This window comes from Vespa mandarinia, chromosome 3, assembly GCF_050613455.1.
Source record: "Vespa mandarinia isolate Hongniang chromosome 3, ASM5061345v1, whole genome shotgun sequence".
Taxonomy (NCBI): Eukaryota; Metazoa; Arthropoda; class Insecta; order Hymenoptera; family Vespidae; genus Vespa; species Vespa mandarinia.
The window spans coordinates 8,035,233-8,055,000 of record NC_140812.1 but is presented as its reverse complement, the minus strand read 5'-3'; the positions used below and the strand labels follow the sequence as shown (position 1 = coordinate 8,055,000).

Below are 19,768 nucleotides of genomic sequence, written 5' to 3'. Positions count from 1 at the left end.
GAAAAATAAAGAGGTTATTATGAAAACTAATCAGCAAAAGGTCATATTACTTGGGTTAGTAAATTTTGTTTTCATCATATACATACATACATATCCGCACTACATACATACATAACCCTGACGCGGAAGATTTCAAAGCTCAATTACATATGATTCTCGTGTATATGTATAAAAAAAAAAGAAAAAAAAAAAAAAAAAAAAATTAAAAAAAATTAAAAAAAAACTTGTGTGCATATATGTATAAACATGACGGAACGCATTGAAATTATCTCAAAGTAAATACATTGATTGTCCAGTAATTTGACGTTTATTACAAAACGAGCATGGTCGATACTCTCCTTGCAAACATGCTGTCCATCCGATCGAGATGAACCGTCGACTCGAGTGAAAATGGTTGACAGCTGGCGGCCCTGACTTCCGATCGAGTACGTCGATCTCGTGCATTATCTCTATGACGTATACTGAGAGACTCGTGTGAAGCATAGACAACTTCCGGCTTAATAATCTCTGTCCGTTTAATACCTAACATGAGAATTATATACTACTATATTACATGCTAATATCTGAAATTATCATTTGCTGTTTAATGTATCGTAAAAATTTTTTTATCTGTGATTAAATCAATTATTTTTTCAATTATATGTTATATATATATATATATATATATATATATATATATATATATATATAGCACATGTGCGTATATGTGTGTATATGTGCGTGTTTGCCCGTGTGTATGTATATGTGTTGTGTGTTTGTATGTTGTATGTTTTTATAGAATTAGTTTCATTTTATCTTAAGATTAATTTTTTTTTTTTTTATTTTATAATTCTTCCTCCTTTTTTTTCTTTTTTTTTAATTTTATTTCTCGATAATTAGAACAATTGATCTTACGATTTAAATGCGACGTGCAATACAATTTTTTTTCTTAAGTGATTGAATATATTATTTTTTAAATCGTATACATATATATATATATATATATATATATATATATATATGTGCGTGTACGTGCGCGGTTAATTTTATATAAATATTAATTATCAACATTTTTATCAATCTTATATTTAGATGGGACAAAGACAGATATTTTAAGAGTCGACAGTCGATTATTTATTCTCGATTCGAGCATACGGTTTTCACAGTTTAATTAATTATTTCACGGCAAAGGTTCCTTCGTCTCTCTTGAGAAACGCGTGGGTGAGAAGATCGAGAGAATCCCAAGACGAACGTTAATCATCCCATTCATCGATCCTGCCAAGATCGATGGCACCATGACACCACCATATATGTATATGTACACATATATGCATATGTATAAATGTGTCTGTGTATGAGTAAGTTCACCTAAGTTCACATTGACCTCTCTCTATTCTTAAAAGGTTGCATTGACCTGTAGAGAAAAATGATTTTGTTATGACGTTCAAAAACATAAAGAAGAACAAAAAAAAAAAGAAAAAACAAGAAAAAAAAGAAGAAAAAGAAGACAATAAAAAAGAACGAAGAAAAATATTTAAAAGAAAAAGGAAAAAAAAATTCGAACTCTATATTATAATCGCATAAACAATTTTTCATTATTGTTCGCATATTTATAAGATCTTTGATTGAACAATCGATCCACCGAGTGAATCGTAATGAACTTTTTTAATGAACTTTTTTTTTTGAATTGAAAAGGGAAAAATAAAGCAAAAAAGGGAAATAAATAAATTATGAAATAATATATAGAGTGGACATATTGTTCGAAAGAAAAAATTTTAACGTTTAATTTAAATAAAACACATTCGTGAGAAAAAGTTATACATCATAGTAAACCTTTTTTTCTTCTATCTCTTTTTTTGTATGTTTAAGAAAAGAAACAAAAAAAAAAAAAAAAAAAAAGAAAAACAAGAGAAAAAAGAAAACAAAATTATAAAACAACGTATCGGGTGGTATAATATCGTACGAACAAAAATTTTTTCTATCAATTAAATCCTAATGACAATGAAAAATAATTTCTTTTCTTTTTTTTAATTATTTTTCTTTGTATTAATTCTTTCGTAAAATAATTATTAATCACAAACGATGTTATTCGATATATATATATATATATATATATATTTATAAATCACAGACATATATTTATAATAACAAATATATATTTATAAATTATAAAACAAATTAAAAAGTTGATCTATTGGATCGAAATATAAAATGCAACGTTGTTGATTTATTTTCTCGCAAACAAGTTCCGGTAAAATAGAATTCCTTTTCGAATAATATTTCTTTGCCTTGAAATCGTTATTTCTGGTTTCTTCCACACATACACACACACATATATATACATACACACACACATACACAAAAAGACATAGAAAGTATCCCTCCTTCATCTAAAATTCATCATTTTCTTTATCGTCGACTTACTCAACGTTAAATAATCGTTTGCGAGTTCTTAAGTCTTCTCATCCTCTTCTACTTCTTTTTCTTCTTTTTCTTGTTTAGCTTCTTATCTCTGTTTTTTACTTAGCAAAGATAGAAGTTAAAACTTTATCCATTATGGATGGAAAGAAAAGTCGTAGTATATAATTGATCGGTAAACATCGGGAAAACACCAAGTTTTTTGCTTAGCTGACACAACTCGTTTGAAAATTGTTATTGTCGTATTAAGCAGAACAAAAAAAAAACCTGAATGATTGAGATGGAATAATCATTATAATTTGTCGAACATGCGATAAATAAAGAGTATTCTTATTTTATTGTTAGAAATAAAAGACAAATATGCTTGAAATATAATTTTTATCGGATAAAAAAGAAAATAGGAAATAAAAATAAAATGAGATTTGTAAAAAGGATAAAAAAGGAAAAGAAAAGAAAAGAAAGAGAAAGACAGAGGGATATTAATAGTACAAAAAATAATCTCGTGCATTAACAATCGAACATCTTAATAAAGAAATAAAAAAGAGATCATTCGAATAATCCAAATTTTTTCGTTAATTAATTATTTAAAAATTTAATTCGAACGACTATCGTGTAATGATCGAAAGTTTTTTTTACTTATTCATAGATTCTATATTCCTTCAAAAAAAAAAAAAAAAAAAAAAAAAAAAAAATACAAAAAAAAATACAAAAAAAATACAAAAAAAAATACAAAAAAAATACAAAAAAAAATACAAAAAAAGAAAATACAAAAGAACTATTTTTATATCAATCAATTCATATTAATTTCTTATCTTATTATTATACTCCATTAAACGTATTATAACATTTCATGGAATAAAATTTTTTTGTTTTCAAACACCCCATATATATATATATATATATATATATATATATATGTATATATATATATAGAGCTACTGGTTTCTTGTGGGATCACAAGATATGAAAGAACGCGGATGTCGCAGAATGAGGATTTCTTTCTCTTTGTATCCTTTCGAAATTGCTTCTCGCATGCTGCATATTTATTTTGGTGACCTCGACAATAAACGTATTTAATTGTCACGAATGAAAGGACATTAAGATCGCCTTGATCATCGTGTGGTCTTCGCATTGTCGTCTTTATTGTCACATAGTAGTTTAGTCCTTGGAAAATAAAGGAAAGACAGCATCTTTACTAGAAGAAGATATATATATATATATATATCTTTTGTACGGTATCTTGGATGACCTTGACTTGCCTACCATCACGTACATATATGGAATTTCAAGGTGACGTCAATTTTCTAAATTTATTCATTCTCGTTTCTGATCAATCATTCTCTTTCTTACGTACGTATATATTTGTTGAAAATCAATTGAGAATGTTTACATTTATTTGAATTTTAAATGGATGCATTTTAATCAAATTTATTAATTCAATATAGATGTATCAAAATTTAAGGATTAATTGAAATTAATTTCTCATCCTTTTTCTTTTTTTTTTTTTTTTTATTGAACAATCGAATTTAAATTGATTCATTAAAAGTGAATAAAAATTATATTCATTGACAGATAATACGAATGAAACTTTGGATTAAAGAAAATTTTTTCTAATGAATAATTTTAATATTTGAAAATTTTTATATTATATCTTTAACCTAATATTAATATATTGATTGAATGAAAAGAAAAAAATATATATATATATTTTTTTTTAATTTTATTAAGATAGTCGTAGTTTGAAATCGAACGTTTCAAAGAATTACTATTATAATAATTATTATAATAGTAATTCTATGCATATTCGATTTATGCATCTATGTATATATGTATCTCGACATATGTATATGTATATATTTTTTTAAGTTATATTTATTTTTTATATTTGCGGATGATCAACGATTAATCGATCATACATGGCTGATCTTCAATATATAATTTTTATTTCTTTTTCTTTTATTTTTTTTTTCTTTTTTTTCTTCTATTTTTTTAAATAATTAGAATAATCGATCTAGAGATTAATTTATACGAACAAGTTTCTTCTAATTAATACTATACAATAAGATCATCGATATTATATCACTATAATCAATCATAACACCTGATCCTAATCAGCATCAATCATATTGTGAATAAAGAAAAAAAAAAAAAAAGAAAAGAAAGAAAAGAAAAGAAAAGAAAAGAAAAGGAAGAAGAAAAAAAGCAAAATATTTGAGATACTCAATAAAATGAGTCTCCTGATTCATCGGAAGAATTATTTGAAAAAACGATTATTAAATGTTTCGAAGGAGAGAATAATATGCAATATAATAAATTGAAGAAAACACACGGAAAAAAAACAAACAAAAAAAAAAAAGAAAAAAAAAGAAGAACAAAACAAAACAAATAATACGCGTTTATGAACGCGTGTAGATATATCCGGATAAAAAAAATGGTGGCAACATGATTCAAAAGATTATCTCTTTTACTAAATCGTTTAAAAGTTAACGAAAGTTTACGATTATATGGGAATGCAAATCGATGAGTTATCGAGACGCCATATCGACTTCTTGGAATTCAATTACTAGGAGAAAGAAACAAAAAGGGAGAAAGAAGAAGAAGAAAAAGAAGAAGAAGAAGAAGAAGAAGAAGAGGTGATCTCAGGGATGGTTATGGAAAGTCGAAAAGAGTAAGAGAGAGAGAGAGAGAGAGAGAGAGAGATTGAGAGAAAGAGAAAGAGAGAAGTCGAATAAATTTCCTGTCCAAAGGAGAAGCGGGAAAACGGATTCCCCCCTCATTTGGCATTCAAGCACGATGTACGAGCCGCGGTTTAGCGCCAATCTAGCGCTAATCATCGTACATCTGGAGGATGCTGAATACGGAAGTAATCGTCGTCCGGTAGAACCGATAAACCGAGCTCTAGCTAGCGAAGCCATTGCCAGTTGTGAGAAAGAGAAAGAGAAAGAGAAGGAGAAAGAGAAGGAGAAAGAGAAAGAGAAAGAGAAAGAGAGAGCAAGAGATAACGAAAGATAGAAAGAGAAAGAGATAGAGAACATGTAAGTTTCTTGTATGTCTAAGTTTCTCTAACTCACATATCTACGAGATACATAGATATAGTAATAGGAGTGAACGTAGAAAAGACTTAAAGAATACTTAGAGGACGTTTTCGATGTTCAGGACTCCCTTTTCTTAATTGATTCCTTTGGACGGATCTACGGTATCATCGAGCATCGTCTTGAATAGTTGGCGTTTATTTCAAAGCGAATCGAATCGGTTTAACGTCGACGTCTGTCGGACGGCGTGAAAATCGATAGTAGACGGGAGAGACTAAGCGCGTGTAGTATGGCGCCCCCTCCTCCCTCCCCCCGCCGCTCCCCTCTCCCACCGTTCCATCCTGCTGACACTCTCTTGATGTCGCGTATCTTATAAGACGTTCGGAGAATTCTCTCTTCTTAAAGTTAATGCGAATCTATCGACTATATGCCATCCCTTAATGTCTAAACTTTCTTTTCTTTATCATTCAAATCAAGATATCTTATATTATATATTTATATATGTGTGTGCATATATATATACGTATAAACGTTAAAATAAAAAATATTTAACGTTAAATATATGTGTGTGTGTATATATATATATATATTTTTTTTTTTTTTTTTTAATATAAATTTAAAAAGAATATATGTATTTTTTTCAGAAAATTTATTTAAGAAAAACTTAAGACAAATGATTATATAAAGATATAAAAAAAATATAGTTGCATAGGTATAACCCGTCGAATGGAAATTAGTGAAAAAAAAAAATTGATTATTCTAATTATCGAAAAATATTGAAAATAGAAAATAGAAAATATTGAAAATATTGAAAATAAAAAAAGTCGTTTCTGCGCATGTCGATATTTGATTGTGATTAAAAATAAAAACTTGTTAAAAATTTATTCGTTTGAATTTAATTTAAGAAAGTGACATTACTTTCCGGTCCACCTAATATATATATATATATATATATATATATATATATATATATAAATTTATCTTTACTCTCATGTTTTAACATCATACACGATATTTACTGACAATAAATTATTGTTAGAAAAGAAAACGATGGGAAAATTTGTAGTAGAATGAAAAGATGAGAAAGAAAGAGAAAGAGATAGATAGATAGAGAGAGAGAGAAAGAGAGAAAGAGAGAGAGAGAGAGAGAGAGAGAGGATACTCGTAAATGCGAGGAATTCGACTTTGAACTCTTTCGAAGCTGGTGGTCCACTGGATACCGCGACGAATCTCCTTTTCTCCTCTCTCTCTCTCTCTCTCTCTCTCTTTCTCTCTCTTTCTTTCTTTCTACCGGGATCGGGAGAGCTTCATTACTCTGGCTTTTTACTCACGGGCCATGAGTCACGAGCAATATTCTCGAAGCAGAGCGGACGTCGCTCTTGGTAACGAGCGTTCTTCGGTAGCTCACGAGAGCCTTGCTTTCTTCTTCTTCTTCTTCTTCTTCTTCTTCTTCTTCTTCTTCTTCTTCTTCTTCTTCTTCTTCTTCTTCTTCCACTACTTCTTCTCACTTTTATTGATGCCGTTCTCTCTTCGTTTAGTGGTGCCGATAATTCATGGCCGAACCTTCCTCACTTCTTACCTCGTCCCCCTACCCCTTTCCAATTCCGTTCACTCTTTCTTTCTTTCTTTCTTTCTTTCTTTCTTTCTTTCTTTCCTTCCTTCCTTCCTACCTTCCTTTCTTCTTTTCTTCCTTCCTTCCTATTGGTTGTCCAATATTCATACAACTCGTAATAAGTTGTATAAAGAATATAGCGTGAAAGAGATTTGACAACTTCTTCTTGTTGTCTTGCGGCTCCTTATTACGAGGATTATTTTTTTTTTTTCTTCTCTTTTGTTCTTTTTTGTTATTTTTGTTTTGCTCTATTTCTTTTTCTTTTTTCTTTCTTTTTTTTTTTTTTTTTTAATCGATATTTCTTTTCTCTAACCTTCTTCTTTCTTTCCCTTTTTTTTCTTTCTTACTTTTTTTTTTTTTTATTTATTCGATATTTACAGTATTAATAAAGTTGAAAATAATTTTTCATGTCACGATATCTTTTTAGCAAAACTCTAAAGTCAATCGTATCTAAGCTTTACGTAAAAAAAATTTCTTTCAATTTCGAATTCGTCGAATTTCTTTTTCAGATAAACAAATCCATTTGACTTATCCACATAAACATGCACACACGCATACATATACATATGTATATATTTTAAAAAGAAATTCAGATTTTATTATTAATTAATTATGGAAATATTTTTTTTTAATTTACGATAAATGTAATTCGTCGAATGATTAAAATTAAAAATACTTGACTTATTTTACGAGTCAGAATTAAAAATTCGGCATGAACGCATGCGCAGAAACACGTTATATGCCTATATATAATCGTCCATTTTCTTTTTTTTCTTAACCTCGAAAACGATTATTCGAACGAAGTAAAATTTACGTGCTATTAATCAAGAAAACGTTTGACCGAGTTGAAGCTCACGTTGTGGAGAAGAAAAGAGAAGAAAAGAAATAAAAATAAAACGGGTCCCTTCTCGACTGAAGCCAAGTCGATCATTCAGATCCGTCTCCTTTGTGTCAACGGTGCGGCGCCACAAGTAAAAGAAGTTCGAATCCGCCATATTTTGTTTCTTTTCTTTTTTTTTTCTTTTTCCTCGGTCACGTTACAAATGCAGTGAAAGCAAGGATTTGACGCTTATAAAATTGACCTCTTCTCACCCTCGCCAGTTCTCATATTTTAAATGTAGCTCTCTCGTGTATTACGCGATATGCAACAAGAAGAAGTTAGCAACTCTTATGTTAAAGTTCTCTTGTGTGCCGTTGCCGTTGCCGTTGTTGCTGCTACGGCATTTTGCCGACACTTTTAAAAGGAAGGATCTTAATTCTTCCAAGTCGATAATTCACGTCTATAGCACTGAAAGAGCTTTTGCGCCCTCGAAAGGTATATTCTCGTTTATACTTTTTTTTCCTCTTCTTTTCTTTCTTTCTTTCTTTCTTTCTTTCTTTCTTTCTTTCTTTCTTTCTTTCTTTCTTTCTCTCTTTCTTTTCTTCTATCTTTTTTCGCGCACAGTGAAAGCGGAAATTCGAGTCCTCCTTCTCGACAAACGAAAATTTATAAATAGTTGTGCGAATAATAATCCCTGAGATATGTATTACATACACACATACATGGATACATACAACATACACACATACATATATAGTTCCGGGATTATATTTGAACGTAGAATAAAGTTCGTTTCTTTTTTTTCCTCGTTCTTCTTTTTTTTCTTTTTTTTTTTAATTTATTATCAAGTTAATAATTAAAAAAAAGTATATATGTACATATATATATATATTTTTTTTTTTTTAACTGGATGACGGAGAATAATAGAGAATTTTATATTGTTTATATCATTAATTAGAGCTAACAATTATTAAATAAATATTAAGTAAGTATTAAAAATTAAGTAAATTTATATAAGTATACGTAATGCATAAATATATATGATCGATTAAAAATTATACAATACATGGGATATAGATAAAAATCGAGATAATCAAAAATGCGAATAATCATATAGACACATGATAACGAAAAAAAAAAAGAATAAAAAAAAAATAAAAGAGAAAAAGAGATAGATAAATAAATATTATAAAAACGTTTAGATAAATAAATGATATAAATAAATATTAGTAGAATATTTCACTGTCTCTCTGTATTCTCTCTCTCTCTCTTTCTCTCTCTCTCTTTCTCTCTCTTTCTCTGTGTTGTCCTTCTATCTCTCTTTTTCTTTCTATTATCAAAATAAAGGAAGGTCTTTAATACTCGAGTGCGCTTAAGAATGTCTCTGAAGATCGTAACGAACAACATTAAGATAGCTTACACGGCTTAAGTTTTCATCGTTATTATACTTCTAAGCTTATTTGAGAGAACCCAAGAAGAGCTAAGCTCACTGAGGATGAGTCTCGACGACCGTTTATTAATGTCTTACCGGAGTAAAACTCTACCGTGCTTTTGTGTGCGATAGTAATACGCGGAAAAGGTCGACTTTCGTGATGATGCCTCATTCTCAAGAGTGTTAAAGAGAGAACGAGAGAGAGAGAGAGAGAGAGAACGAGAGAGAGAGAGAGAGAGAGAAAATTGAAAGAAAGAAAATAAGAGAAACAGCATGTGCGAAGGACGAAAGGTCCACGCGAGAGTTTATCGTTGCAATTAACACGCTCGGCGCCGTCTGTTTTCTGACGATTCTTTACCCTCCTCCCTCCCGTCCACCCTCTCTCTTACCACTCATTCTCTCTATCTCTATCTCATACACAAGCGTGCTCCAGCAGCCAGCATCCGTTCGTTTTTCTTCAAACTCAATTCGCCGAACAGGATTCTTCTCCCTCTCTCTCTATCTCTCCTCTTCCTCTCTCTTTCTCTATTACTCTCTCTATCTCTATCCATTTCATTCTTTTTCCGTCATTATCATATCTCTTTTTTTTTCTAATTGTTCTTGTCAATTTCTTTCCCCTTTTATCATTCTCTCTCTCTCTCTCTCTCTCTCTCTTTCTCTCTTTCAATTTTTCTCATTCTCCTTCACTTTCCTTCTTTCGCTAATTATCGTTCTCATTATCCATCTCTTTCCATTATTATCATTCTCTTTTTTCTCATTATCGTTTCCAATTCACTTTCTCTTTTTATTATTACTCTTTCTTTCTAGTCTATCACAATTTCTTTCACTTTCTATCCTTTTTTTTTTCTCTTTCCTACCTTATCATCTCTTATCATTGACGATTTTTCTCTATTTTCATTGTTATCGTTCTATTTCTCCCTTTTTATCGTTCATCATTACTATCTCCTTTTGTATTTACGTTTTGTCGTTTCACCACTCTTTGTCGCCATTTCTCCCCCCTTCGCCGTTTCCTCGACTGTCGCATTTTCTTCTTCTTCTTCTTCTTCTTCTTCTTCTTCTTCTTCTTCTTCTTCTTCTTCTTCTTCCACTAATAAAGTCTTCTTAAGTCATCTACCATTTAAAAGCGGTCGTATGATTTACGTTGAAAACAATCTACGATTCGATTACTGACATTTGACTCAGTGAATATATAATAATTCCCATTTATAATGTCATCTTTTTCAAAACCGGATGACCGATTACTATTACTACTTATCTTTCATCCTCGTATACATGATATTAATGGATGTTATATCTGTTGTTTCTTTCTTTCTTTTTATTTCATAATCTCGTTCATGTAGCGAATCCGTAAGACAAGAAAAACGACGAGGATGACGACTATAGTGAGGCGGGGGGGGGGAGGGCGTTAGGGGAAGGGAGAGGGGAGGTAGTGGGTGGTTAGTAGACGTCTGAGAATTTTTAGGGGTTAACGAGACTGAAAATATCCGAAGGGCGCTGTTAAAGGCCGGACGCTCATTTGATTTAAATCTTTCGTTCCTCTTTTCTTTCCTTCTTGTTTTACATTTTTGTATTTCTTTTATCTTTTTTTTTTTCTTCTTCATTTCATCCCGCGTCAAATGTCGAGATCTTGTAAATTTTATGAAAGATAAGTCGATTTAATATGATAATTACGTTACGTACGAATCAGTTTTAATAGTACTTCATAAAAATGTATGATTGAGAAAAGAGAAAAAATTGTTTAGACGAGTTAAGGATAATTGCATTGTCGTGATATAACGACGAAAATAATATTATAATGATATATACGATATTTAATATATAAAAATATGTATATATATATATATTTTTTTCGCTATTTTTAATATAATTTTCATCACTTTTTATATATTTTTCTTTACATTTAATATAAATTAGTAATAAAATTACGAATAATTAATTTTTGTTAACGAATATCTCGTAATATCTCAATTTTTCAATTAAAATTATTTTTCGAATACTAAATTAATTTGAATGATGATTAATTATTACCGTTGCACGCGATAAAAAGGAATTTCTTCTTTTTCTTTGGAGTATCTAATTGAAAAAAAAAAAAAAAAGAAAAAAAAAATAAAGAAAAGAAAAAAAATGGAATTAAAGAGAAGAAGAAGAAAAAAAAGAAGAAGAAGAAGAAACGACAATAATCCTCATCAATGTTACAATTAAACATGATTACATATATATCCGCGTAATATTTATATTCTTGTCGTCTACAGTTATGCGTAAATAAAGTATGTAGGGGGGGTGGGGGGAAAGAGAAAAAAAAAGAAAAGGAAAAAAGAAGAGAGAAAGAGAGAGACAGAGAGAGAGAGAGAGAGAGAGAGAGAGAGAGAGAAAAGAGAGAAACCATGAGAGAAACTATTTGCGTATGTAAAGATATGCGGATTTAATTACGGTTTACTCGCTTGTTTAGGTTCATGGTCCGATAGGAAAATTATGAACCGCGGAAGGAGTATTATTTTCTCAGAGTATCGGCCCTCTCTATCCGTGTATCGGAGTATTTGCATTCGCGGTAGCCTGAGGTAGACCGTTGGCGATCCGCTACCGGGTTAATCGCGCATCTTTCGATTCAGAAGCTAACTCTCTTCTTCTTCTTCTTCTTCTTCTTCTTATTCTTCTCCACCTCTTCTCTTCCTCTTCCTTTCCCTCCTCCTCCTCCTCCTTCTTCTCCTCCTCGTCCTCTTCCTCCACCTCTTCTTCGTCTCTTCTCTTCTTGTCCGACCTTTCTGGTATCCTACTGGTACTCTCCGCGTACCTACGCAACAGATAACATCGGTTAACGCGACCTACGCCGCTAGATACACACCACGAACTGTCCTCGACATTTTTCTCTCCTCATTTTTTTCTTTCTCTCTCTCTCTTTCTCTCTCTCTCTCTTTCTCTCTTTCTCTCTTTCTCTCTTTCTCTCTATCTATCTATCTCTCCTCTCTTTATTTATTCGATTCGATTCGATTTGATTTGATATTTTTTTTTTCTCTTCTTTTTTCCCTTTTTTTTCTCTCCTTCTCGCGGAATGAAAAAGGGAATTTTAACGAGCCCACGTGTGTCTCCTTCGTCCCTTTCTCATCCTCCTTCTTTTCCCCTATACCGATGTCTTTTGCGATGAAAGAAGAAAACGAAAGTATTGGAATTACTTGAGGTATTCTTCGACGTACCGAAAAAAAAAAATGAAAGAACAAAAAAAAAAAAGAAATATTTATTCGGTATTTGATTATCTGGGGGAGGGGGGAGGGGGGAGGGAGAGGGGGAAATGATAATTAAGGGAAAGGAGTTAACAAAATTTCGGTAGAATTTATTTTCGTGTCTGGAAGGATGTGGAGAAGGATTTAATAAAAAAAAAAAAAAAAAAAAAAAAACAAAAAATAAGAAAGGAAGATATTTAATGAAGTTGCTAGAAATTCCACACGATAAAATATGGTTGGGGGGGATAGAAGGAAGATTGAACGAAGTGAAAAAGAAAAAGGAGGAAGGTTATTTTTTTTTTTTTTTTTTTTTTTTTTTTTTATAAATTTTGACACATTTATAGATAATAATAATTATTATAATTTTACAACGATAATCATAAATATTACGACGTTATTATAGAATATTAATTTTAATTGTCGCAATCTTGCGATGAAAATTTTAATTATTATTATCTTACAAAAAAATCGTAAAGAGCATTTAAATCTAATTGAAATGTTAGAATACAAATCATAATTATCGTAATCATAATTATCATATTCTTACAATAAAAATTCGTATTATTATAATCTTCCCTCGAAATAATTACGAATAATTAAGATCTTAGAATACAACTTTCATAATTATCATAATCATAGAATACAAATCATAATTAAGTTACTCCTACAATAAAAATCTTAATTATTATAATCTCATAAAAAAAAAAACAAAAAAAATTACGAATAATTAATACCTTAGAATACAATTCCAATAATTCTCGCAATATTACTATAAAAATCGTAATTATTGTAATAACAGAAAAAGAAGTAAATAATTAAAAATCTTAAGATACAAATCGTAATTATCGCAAATTTGCAATAAAAATTATAATTAATATATTATTATAATAAAAGAATTTAATTCTGAAAAATATCTTACGATAATAAAAGGTGACAATCATCGTACACATTTTTCAAAGAAAAAATTCAATTTTATTGTAAAAATAAGAATTTTGATCGAACGTGTAAGAATGAACAATACAATGGTTATAGGTATACTTTTTGATTTTCGTTTAACACAAGTGATCTTAGTTTGTAAGGATCTCGTGGCAAGGACGCCGAGAAATAAACTATCGTATTATAGTGGAAATGTACGTCGGTAAACTATGTAAAAGGTTCGCGTCTCGCGTGCTATTTTCGTCAAGCCTTGTCTCTCTTTCTCGAGGAAAGCCCTTTGTCCACGTCCTGTCGCGGTACTTATCCTCTGGACAGGACAGGTAGGCGTATAAGTTACCGTGGACCGGGTTAAGAAAGAGGAGAAGGCCAGACTCACCGAGAGATAGTACTACGGTTAGGCTAAATTGCGAATCGTTTCGAATACGAATCACGAAATTCCTTCATTTCAAAAATTATTTCGATTGTTATCAAGTATGAAATGAAAAAAAAAAAAAAAAGAAAAGAAAGATTTCTTTTTTTTTCTTCAGATTTATGATCATGAATCGTTTCGAAAGGATCACGAAATTCCTTTATTTCCAAAATTATTTCAAGTATTAAGTATGAAATAAAAAAAAATTGTTTTTTTTTTTTTTCTTTTTTTATTCTTTAGATTTATGATCACAAATCGCAAATCGTTTCGAATACGAATCATGAAATTCCTTCATTTCATAAATTATTTTATTGTCAAATTGATAATAATAAAATGATTTTTTCTTTAGATTTATGAATTAAAAATTTTATTGTAAAATTAAAATGATAATTAAAAGAAGAATAAGAAAAAAATCAAATAATTTTTATTTATTTATTTACTTCTTTTTCATGAATGAATCGTCTTTATAAAAAAAAAAAAAAAAAAAAAAACAATTATTATTTGTTATTAAATTAAAGCAATAAAAGGAAACACAAAAAAGGTTATTTCACAACATCGACATTAACAAAAAAAAAAAAAGTACTATTATTATTATCATCGAATCGATCCAAAATTAATATCGAACAATATTTATCGAACAATTTTTCTTTTTTTAGGATGAAATTTTTAATCTTCAAATAGTTTTTATTCCGTTTTTCCTTTTCTTTTTTCTTTTTTCTTTTTTTATCGGAAATTTTTTTCCGACATCTTCGTTTTTTCTTTCTTTTTTCTTTTTTTTTTCTTTCTTTTTTTTTTCTTTTTTTCTTTTTCTTTTAATTCTACTTTGAGTAGGCCAACCTATATAAACATGAAATCGAGGCGCCAGAACATATTTCACGTATGTAATATCATGTGTAATGTCATACGTAATATCATATGTAACACCTACTACCAACTTCCGGTTAGAATACGGGCGAGGGTCGATGTCATTCGTGAAAGCAGTCGAATTCCATGGGACACGATTTATCGCGTCCTTTCACGTATATTAGCGTGGTTACGGAATGCTTTGGAAATTCTCCGCCAACGGAGAACTCGACAAAGACCATGAGATAAAGATAGATGCTTAGATATATCTATATATAACTGTTTATATATATATATTTTTTTTTTTTTTTTACTTTAAAGAATGTGTATATATATATATATACTTTCAGAAAAAAAAGAACAATTACAGAATTAGAGTACCATAAAATCTTATTTATATTTACAGTATTATAGAATTAAAAAAAAAAAGATTGTTTTAAAGTTTCAAAATTAAAAAAAAAAAAAAGAAGAAAAGAGGAGAAAAAAAATAAAGATTATAATTTTAATTATAATTTTGATTAATTATAACGAAAAATAAGATTTTGAAAATTTCCAACGAATTACTTATCATTACTCATTACTGTCTTATTTATATAATTTTATCTAATATAATTTATATGTAATTTTTTCTTTTTTTCTTCTTTTTCAACAAATACAGTAAAATACATCGTGTTTTTCGTCATATTTTTTTTTTTTATTTGGAATTATGGTTTTACAGTTTTATATATGTTAAAAAAATATTTCATATAAATTCATAAATTTATAATTTTAATTATAACATTTCCAAAATTCCTTGTCCCTTAAACGTTGACTATTTAATTTAAGTCATAAATTTAAATAAAGTCAATGTCGTAAAATCCAATAAATATCGTACAAAATGGATCATTGAAATATTTTCAAGTAAAATCATAAAAACATAAAAAGACAAACAAAAACAAAAAAGAAATCAAATCAAAGAAAAAAGAAAAGAAGAACAAAATAAAATCATAAACGAAATATAGTTCTAATAAAGTTCTAATATTCGATAAATATCTTTGACACGTTTTTACGTGAAAAAAAAAAAAAACACAAAAAAGAAAAAAAGAAAAAAAAAAGAAAAAAATAAAACAAAACAAAAAAACATTGAAAATAAAATCCAAGATAGATTTGTCAAATTGTAAAATTTAATTTAAAGACAATGTTTTGAAACGTTTTAACGAAACATTTTAAAAAATCTTTCAGATAGATTTATTTTTATGAATTTCTATGAATTTATATAGTCTCCTTTTTCCTTGCGTATGAACTATGAGAGTTCATTTGAGGTCAAGATTAATGAAAAAAAAAAAAAATATGAGAAAAATGTTCGTCGTTAAATACACGAGAATGAATCGAATCGTCTTTCTATGTATGTATGTATATATGTATATATGTATATATGTATATATGTATATATGTATGTATGTATCTATGTATATATGTATGTATGTATATATGTATGTATGTATGTATAGAGTGAGATCTAGTCGGGAAACGAGGAAGCGTGCTTTCCTTCACGTTCGTTCACGGACCAGCGATCTCTCGATCGAGCGCGACATCCTCGAGAGAGCCGATCACAATGCCTTCGAGTACGAGAAGATTAACGGCCATACTTCTTCGTGAAACTTTCGGAGGCGAGGCTTCCGCGTTCGTATAATCTATTGGTAAATACACATACATACGAAATAACATTTATCGAGATCTTACGAAAAAAAAAAAAAAATAAAATAAAATAAGAAAATTATAGAAGTAATTGAAAATTGTCGAGTGAAAAAAAATAAAACGAATAAAACAATTTTTTTTTTGCTCGTAATTAGATGGGATTACAAAAAATATGACAGTAATTATTATTTCATTAAGGAATAGAATTATTTTTTTATATACTCGATCAAAAAAGGCGTAATTTCTTTTTCTTTTATTTTCTTTTTTTTTTTTTTTCTTTTTTTTTTTTTGATAATAAGAAAGGTTCCTTCTTAGAGTGTCAAATTTTTAAAAAATCGAAGAATTATTATCGACTTTTATAATGTGCCAAATTAATAATAATAATAAAAATAATAATAATAATAATAATAATAATAATAATAATAATAATAATAATAATAATAATAATAATAATAATAATAATAATAATAATAATAATAATAATAATAATAATAATAATAATAATAATAATAATAATAATAATAGTAATAATAATAATAATTGATAACCATATTTATCTGTGAAACTTTCAAAGGTGAGGCTTCCGCATTCGTATAATTTATCGCTAAAGACAGACGTATACTAGATAGCGTTTATCGAGATTTTTATGAAGAAAAAAAAAAATAATTAAAATTTTTTTTTCGTAATTAGAATTACCAAAAATAAAACGGTAATTAATATTAAATTAAAAGAATTATTAAATAATATAAGAAATATAAGAAAGAAAAGAGTAAATTTTTTATCTTATTAAAAAAAAGTTCCTTTCCAAGACAGTGTCAAATTAGAAAAAAAAAAAAAAAAAGAATAAGAAAAAGTTCCATTATTAATTATTAATAATAAATGAAAAGGTCTTTTTCTTATAAAAATGTTAAATTAAAAAAAGAAAAAATGCAGATAAACTGTAACCAAATATCCTACGAACGCAGAAATTTTTTTTTTTTTTAATAAAAAACAAAATAATAACAATAATTATAATCGTCGTATTAACAAAATCAAAATTGACAAATTTTTACGATCGATTAGAATTTATTCAAAAATCTATTGAACAACTTTTGTCAAATTAAAAAAAAAAGAAAGAAAACAAAGGAAAACGCAAATAATTATACTTTTTCTTCTGAAAAGTAATATTCACGATATTCAACGAAACAAAAGATCCAACATATGTGTATATATATATATATATATATACACATGTATATATAAACATACAACTACATATACGTGCACATATACATACATATATACATACATATATAAATATATACATAACAATCCCTCTCACATTTCAAGGTCGTTCTGTTTCAGACGAACGAGGAAGTCTCGTCTAGTGAATCGCGATCGAAAAAAAGAAGCAAGCAAAAAGTGAAGAGCATGAGGAGCAGAGCAAAAAAAAAAAAAAAAAGAAAAAACGAAGAAGAGAAAAAAGAAAAAGAAAAATAAAACTACACAATATCTTCCTTTTTCGATCGATAACACCATCGAAACACATCCGGAGTAATCACTCCGCATACCAACTGTTCGTCTAGTTCGTATCGAAATACACATTGAAATACATTCGCCTATTTGATCATCCCCCTCCACCCATCCCCCACTTCGTCACGTACGAAGGACAGATTCGGTAACGTCGAAATCATAAATATGCGACCGCGTGGACCACTTTCTAATACCAGGAGCACAGAAGAAGCCATTGATATTGGATTACAAGAGGGTTGTAGTCGTTGTTTCCGTGGAAGAGATAAAGGGAGGGAGATGGCTGGTGGATGCAGTGGGTGGGATAAGGAGAAAGGATATCAGAGGAAGGGAATAAAATGGTTAAGCGAAGGATGAAGGGAAGAGAAGGGATGGTTGGTCGTGAAACAGAGAGGAGGGGTAGAGGTGCCCAGTGAGCTGGGAACGGGGAGTAAGAGGAGGGACAGGAGGGCTAGAGGGAGGGCAGGGAGAGAGAGAGAGAGAGAGAGAGAGAAAGAAAGAGGATAAAAGAGAAGGGACATATACAGGTGGCTTTGAACGAACAATGCTCACGACTTAGTCTTTACAATGGAGATCATAATCAAGACTCTCTCGACGTGTAATGACTTATAGTCGTTCGCTCATGGCGAACAATAGATCGCCGACAGAGATGTTTATGGCGGGAAACCGTCCTGAATCGGCAAACCACCACGGGCTTCTTGCCTTTAAAGAGAAAAAGAGATAAGAGAGTGAGTGAGTGAATGAGAGAGAGAGAGAGAGAGAGAGAGAGAGAGAGAGAGAGAGAGAGAGACTGTTTGATACGACGCTTGGTACGATGCTAACAAAATCGGCACGGTTTTACTCGAACGAAAAAAGGGTTCTACGATTATTACGACAGACCAGATGGATATCGTAAGAAACGTAAAGGTTGTTGTCACACACAGGTGTTCAAACGATCTCATTTTATAATATTATAGTATTATATGTACGAATTGTATGGGCTTTTTTAATCTTTCGAAATATTATTAGGATTTTGTCCTTTCGTTTTTTGTATTACTTCGTAATGTAATACATATGTATGTACGTATGTATATGCATAAATACATATGTATGTATGTACGTATGTACGTAAAGTAAGTTCTTTATATTCTCATTCGGAACGATCGAAGTATACAGTTGTTCAGTGATATTTATATATATATATATATATATATATATATATATATATTATATATATATATTATATATATATTATATATATATATTATATATATATATTATATATATATATATATATATATCTTTTCATTCATTTTCGATCGATATTTTTTTTTTTTATTTCGTTTTATTTCTTTTTTTTGTTTTTTTTTTTGTTTTTCATTTTATTTTATTTCTTCCTTTTACCAATTAACGACAAGTACGATAATCTGTAAAATAAATGTTTATAGATAAGTATGTGAATATACAAATAAGTCTCCCTTATGTCATTTGTTTATTATTTTCAATGGCACGAGGAAAGAAAAAATAATTAACAAAAAAAAAAAAAAAGGAAAGAAAAAAGAAAATGGAAAAAATTGAAAGAAAATAAAAAAAAAACATACCATTCAAAATGATATCATTAGAAAAATTATTTCAAATGAATGTCATTTAGAATGCCACTTTTCTATCTTCGCTGATCCTTTCTTTTTTCTTTTTTTTGTACCTTGTGATAACAGATATGTTCGTTTCTTTTTTCTATTTCCTTTATTCTTTCTTTTCTTCTTTTTTTTTATTTTTTCTTTTTATTTTTTTATGACATCAAAAACATTCAAAGTAACGTTATTATTATTATAATTCTATGTGTACGATATACACATAACACGTACACGGACATAATTTAATTTCAAACAACACATTCGCATTAG

At 29.0% G+C, this 19,768-nt stretch overlaps 1 long non-coding RNA gene across 3 annotated transcripts in view; it reads left to right on the top strand.

Annotated features, from left to right (window-relative positions):
• Positions 1–17,943, top strand: part of LOC118447793 (uncharacterized) — a 33,727-nt gene extending 15,784 nt beyond the window's left edge. For all 3 annotated transcript variants that reach the window (XR_004839969.2, XR_004839968.2, XR_014982000.1), the window contains exon 3: positions 17,721–17,943. This is a non-coding gene — a long non-coding RNA (uncharacterized LOC118447793). The remainder of the gene's footprint in view (positions 1–17,720) is intronic.
• Positions 17,944–19,768: the final 1,825 nt, after the last annotated feature.